Genomic DNA, 6,286 nt, shown 5'->3' on the forward strand with positions numbered 1-6,286 from the left:
TTTGCCTCCCCCCCATCACAATCGCTTCCCTCCCCCCACCTCCCTCCCTTTGTGTCGAAGTTCATCTCTCTCCCCCCTCCCCACCTCCCAGACCACTCGCCATAAACGATCGGGACACCCTGAGCTCAGACTGGTGCTGCCGGTGTCACCTTAAATGCAGGCGCGGAGGGGTTGCTTTGGAGTGTACTGAGGTGTGCCTTAATACTCCGCCATTCAACAAATGAACTTGTGGTGGTGTGTGGTCAGAGCAGCCGAGTCATTTGCTTTCCTTCGGCCATTGAGTCCCCTGGCGGGGGGGGGAGAGAGTCGCCCTGTGCACATAGTGAGCTAAAGCCGGTGAGAGAAGCTCGCAGACCCCCCTCTCCCGCCCAACACACACGCACACGCACCGACCTTTGAGGTGGAGATATTTTAACACTCCCCCCTCCTCTTTCTCCCCTTCCTTGTAGTGTCTGGGGGGGGAGAGAGACAACACAACAGCTCTTAGTCAACAAACGGCACGTGGAAGAAGTTTGGGAGTGTTTGGGAAAGGACTCTTCAGGCCCATTCAGGAGAGCCCTCAATACACAAAGTAAATGGTGTGTTTGCTCTCCACTTTCCAGGCAGCCGAGAGCGAGCAAGAGTTTCCCTTCTCCATCACATTTGGAGAAAAAAAGAAGAGGGAGGGGGGAGGGAAGGAGGGAAGGGAAAATACCCACACACCCAACTGTGGACTTGGCTACCTCCAGGCGATTCCCACTTGACAAAGCGCCTGTCTCCCAAATATTTATGTCGTAACCATTTGAATGTTATTTTTCCCCCTTATCTGCATTGTCTGGTGGGAGCGAACTGTTTAAATGCAAATGGTTCGCCTCTCTCTCTCCCTCCCCTCCCTCTCTCCCTCCGCTCCCCACTACCATCCGCCCGCACAAACCTAGATCGCCTAGGAAAGAAAAGGGCACTCGTTATTTATTTACTCCAGGCTCTAACTCGGAGGCGAGGGGGCGGGAGCGGAGTAGATATTTTCGTTGGAGGCAAAGAGACACTTGGGCTCCGGCAAAAGAAAAGAAAAGAAAAAGTTCAGCCGGGCCCCGATCGCTTTATTTTGGAAGACTTGACGGAGCCCCGGCCAGGAAAACATTCTCCCAAAGACCCGACAGCGGAGGAGGTGACTGCCCTCTCATCAGGCGTCCCAGAGCCTCTGGTTTGAGCTCGGGGGTGAGGGAAGAGGAACCCAGGGCAAAGGAGGCTGGGGCGGGGGTCGGTCGGTGGAATCTAAGTGAGGAGGAGCGGGGAGGTTGTGGGGGGAGAGCAAGCGCGAGAGAGAAGCCAGTGCATTCATATTCAAACAAATGGGCCAATTGAACCAGGCAGTGAGAGGGACCATCCAATCGGCAGCTGGGAAGCAATGTCGTTGCTTTGCATAAAGCAATATTTTGTGTGGGAGCGAGCGGAGCATTTGCATGCGTGGAGTGATTAGTGGGTTTGAAAAGCGAGCCCTGGCTCAGCCTCATTTCCCGCTCTGGTTAAGGCGCAGGGAGGAAGTGTTTGGCTGGAAGATGATGACAGAGGTCAGGCTTTGCTAATGGGCCAGTGGAGAGCCGGGGAGGCGAGGCAGAGACCAGGCACGCACATGCATTCATACACTTGAACCATCACCAATCAGCATAGGTGCGCTCAGTTTCTCCCTCCCCCCCCACTTCACTCACATCCTCCTTCTTTCTCCCTCTCCAGTCAGTGACAGCCCATTTTATTGTCAATCTCTGTCTCCTTCCCAGGAACTCAAGATCACACAACCAGCAGCTTCAGTGGAGAAAAACTCTTTTACTGGCAACCCTTTTTAAGGCTCCATCATTTCAAATCAGGGGCGCTTTTTAAAACTATTGACAGAAGCTTTGACAACAAGACAGGATGCCTCAGAAAGGTGAGTCTGCTCGTTTCTTCTCACTTTATTTAGACAGGTCTCCTTCCCCCCCTCCCTTCCCCCCTTTCTCTCTCTTTCACTCACACACACACACACACACATACACACACACTTTGCTTATTCCTGTTTCTTACATTCTGAGGAGAGAGGGTCTAGAGGGAGATGCAAGTCCAAACGCTCCCAAACTTTGTCCTTTCCACTTCAGTCTTCCTCCTCCTCCATGGACCACCCCCTCTCCCGGAAAAGCATCTCTACTTGGAGAGCAATGGCAGCAGCAGCAGCAGCCTCGTCGCACCGCCTTGAGCTAGGCAGAACCAGGCAGAACCATCCGAAAGGCTTGCCCCAGTTTTGCAAAGTGCGGTAGGGAACGGCCGAAGCGGTGGAGATGATCTGAGCACCCACGGTCGCGGCGCACCTGATTCCTATGGAGGGGCTTTTGTTGTTGGCGGTGGTGGTATGTCTGCTCTGGAGGCGTTGTTGACCACACGGTCCTGCTGCTCAGTTGCTTTTTGGGGGGAAGCTAAGCCTATCCAGCCTCGGTATCTTTCTCTCCCCCTCCCTTTCCCTGTTTGCTCTGTATCTCTCCAAGCTGATGCTCTGAATGTGTTGAAGAGGGAGTTTCGCTTAGGGAAATCTCGCCTTTCCTTCTGTCTCGATATATCTTTGATCAAACTAATTGGCCATAAGGAAATGGGAAAAGAGAGCGACGCACGGGGGAGGGGGGAGAGAAAGAGTCACATTCTAGGCCAAGTCAGGTCTCAGTGGTTGCATCCGGGAAGGTCTGAGCGGAGCTGAAAGACTGTCACTCGCTCTCAAGCAGCAACGAGAGTGTGAATGGGCAGAACTTTCTAACTTGGTCACAACCTGGCTCGAAGCACAGACTGTTCAAAAACCAACCAACAAACACCCACTTCTCTCTCCTTCCCCAGCCGGTTTCATTCCAGCCTCAGAGAGTTAAAGTCTCCTGAGTTTTGCTCTCCAAAGAACCTGTGATCAATAGCGCGCGCTCGCTCTCTCCCTCCCCCCTCAAGGTTCAAGACGAGAGAATGTTTCTGTTTCTGTTCACATGGCAAAGCGTTTTTGGATTTTCAAACCGGCATTTCCCTGTGGGGTGTACGTTTTACAGTGATCACTGAAAATGCAGGGTAACCCCAGAAAAATTCTCATTCTCTCTCTTGAGTTTTTACCCCCTCCGCTGTGCATTGAGGCTGAGATCCTACGCACACCTACTTGGGAATCAATACCGTCGAAGCAAGTGGTTCTTGCTTACAAGTAAGCCTGCGTAGGCAAGGACTGCCCTGCTAATGAGTGCAAGAATGAACTTCTGTCTGTTTTCTTGAACTCCTTTCAGACTAAGCAGACTGGGGAGGGAAAAGGCCCGCTGACTTTCTCTTTAGTGTTGTAACGTTTACAAAGCGGGTTCAAAGAGGGGGAAGAAATTCTTTAGGCTTCCCAGAAAAGTTTTTCAGGCCCAGTCCAGTTCCTACAGCAGTCGCTTCTAGAAAGTGAAGCTATCGGTTATGGCTGGAGGCTGTACGTCTTTATAGGCCTAAAATAATAATTGTGGTCTTCGGCAATAAATTTTTATTGCTGCTGACCTTTGTAAATGTCTCCACGCCAATGGATTAGCGTTTATCTTGTGCGTATTCGGCCCGGGATTGTAAACGTTTGTCATTTTAATAGCTAATTATGTCTGCAGCGGAGGGGAGGATCAAATCTCAAAGACGATCAGATTAGATCCAGATTTTGAGATTTAAAAAGGACTTGCTGTTTAGGCCTAGCGAGCACTGGGGAGACTGTGTTTCACGAAGGACTTTCAAGTTAACTGGAAACCCGATCGTGTCTGCTCTATGCCTACCTTCTCTTTGTGAGTAATTTAAAAGGGGGGAAATAGCGAGAAACGAGTAAAAGGAGCGACTTTCTGGCAAAGGGAGAAACTCCACCATTAGTGTGCTTCCGGGTGGGGGAAGGGGAGAAGGCTTGGTTTTACTGGGGGTTACGCAGTTCAATGCACCTTGCAATTAAAATGGCTCAAAAGCAGAATCCTTTTTCTGTGCATACACACACACACACACACACTCGCTTGCCATCACACATTCATCAAAATAACGGGCTGGATCCTATGTTGGTGTCTGAGACTACCTTGAAGCCTTTGTTTGCAACACCAAATAAATCCAAAGTGGGGGTTGTTTTTTTAAAGTGAATCTTCCCAGTTCGTAGCCGAGGCTGGAAGCGTTAACAATAGCCCCCTGCGCCCTGCACTAAACTCTCCGCTGCTTCTCACGGTTCGGCGTCTGTCTGTCTTGGAGCGGTTTTCTGTGTGGAGGCGTGTGTCTCGGCAGACGTGTTTGGGGTGTTAAAGGGGCGCCTTCTGGAAACTCTGGCGATGGGGGCACCGGCTTCTCCTCGAAAAAGGTCCGGGGCACTTGTCTCGGCTGCTAATCAGGTGCCTCTCGAAAGCGGAGTAAATATTTACCACTGCGAGTCTCATTCACGCTGCGAGAAAGTCCTTCTTCCATGTTGATTTTCTTGCTTTGCTTTTTTTTTTTAAGGGATCGTAGATAGCTTTGAACAGCACTTTAAAATCGTTCCGGATTCAGTTTGGTCCCGGAAAAGGTGCCTCTTCTATGTAGAAAGAGTAAAAATTAATATTCGTTATAGCTAGAAAGAAAAGGAGTTTAAAAAAAAAGCTTTCAAAAATTAAAGGGGGAATTGGGGGTGAATAAAATGAAGGCTGCCACTATTTCATTATTTTACCTCCTCTCTCTCTCTTTCTCTCCCTCTTTTTTTAAAAAAAGCAAAACCTCTTGAATAGGTTCTTTATTGTAATTGTCTCACCCCAATTGAGCGCCCCACTGCGCTGTTGTATCTTTTTACGACCCCTAACAACTCACACCAGTAACATAATTACCTCCAGATATTTATAACGAGAAATTACTTTTCCATCTTCCCCCTGCTAGGCCGGGGACCTAAAAGAAAGAGCCGGGATTCAATAAATACATGCATACATACATACATGCATACATCAAGAGCTGAAGAGGTGGTTGTTCTTTAAAGGCCGTTTTAAACACAAAAACACCGAAGGCAGGATTTGGGGCTGTCCAGGCTGTGGGTCAAGGCAGGCCCTGCCGAAGGGAGGGCCGCTTGTTTCTTTGTAAATTGGCGGCTTGTTGGTAGCGTGGAGTGGGAAGGCTGCGCCGCGGCCCGTCCGGAGGAGGCTGGCTGGGGTCTTGCGCTCAGCGTTTGGGTTGGGGAGTAAAATGGAAGCCATTGTTCGCCTTCGCTAGGCTTTGTACTCGCAGTCCTCACCCCCTCCTGGCCTTACTTTTTAAAGCACTGAGGCGAGGTAGACAGCGTGTGTCACAGTACAGTGGAAAAGGGGAAGATCTAAAGACCAAAAAAGAAGTTAATCACAATAAGTGGATTTCTCTCTTCCCACCCCCCTCTTTCTTCAGGGAAAAAAGGGGGATGGGATTGTTAGTGCCATGAAAAGAATCATCAGCCTTCCATAGAACGCGGTAACTCCAAACCATGGGTTTGAAACACACACAAAATGCAACAGATTTTGATGTGTCCATAAGCAATCAGGAAAGGTTCCCCTCCCATCGCGGAGGGAGGGAGGGAAGTGCCAACAAACCGTGCTGGCCATCTCTTTTCAGAGGAAGGGTTCTTTGGCCCCCAAAGTGTAGTCCTAGACAAGGGCAAGGATGCAGCGCCGCTCACTCCAGCAAAATCAAATCCAACCCAAGTCGAGGTTTTGTTTGTAAATACAGACACAAAGGGCGTCACAGATCAGAACTTTAGAGGTGGGCAAGAGGCGCTTCCGTAAGGCCTGTTGGAAACTTGGTGATACTCTTGTGTGTGGGGGGGTGCTGTATCTTTTGAACTGCATTTCTACCCCCGCTCCATGCTGCGCTCAAATGCGAGGCGCCGCTATGATTAAAAAGTACCTAATATACTTTTAATATACTTTTCTTTTTCCATCCTAGCCGGAAAACTTTAACGAGCGCCACGCAGATGTATGAGTCGTTAAATTGTGTGATTGGAGAGTCCACTCATAAATCAGGCAAGTTTGAAGGCCCTTTTTCTTTTTCTCTTTCTGGATGGCCACATAGTTACCAGTCCGATTCGGTATACATTTCCTTAGAGGGTTAAGGAGCCCTGATTTCTCTCTCACTCGCGGGCCACTGTGCTGAGAAGGCCACGCTTGTTTTAAAAAAACTGCTTGTATGCTAAATTGAAACGTTTCGAGGTTTGCTGTTATAGGCTTTAGGGTTGGAAGGGTTATACATCAGTTGGGAGGTCAATAGAACCAGTGATACCTCGGGGACGTGAACATTAAGTAAAGTTGAACTGCTAGTGCGTTTCCCTCCCCTGATTAAA

Source organism: Rhineura floridana, chromosome 2, assembly GCF_030035675.1.
Source record: "Rhineura floridana isolate rRhiFlo1 chromosome 2, rRhiFlo1.hap2, whole genome shotgun sequence".
NCBI classification, from domain to species: domain Eukaryota; kingdom Metazoa; phylum Chordata; class Lepidosauria; order Squamata; family Rhineuridae; genus Rhineura; species Rhineura floridana.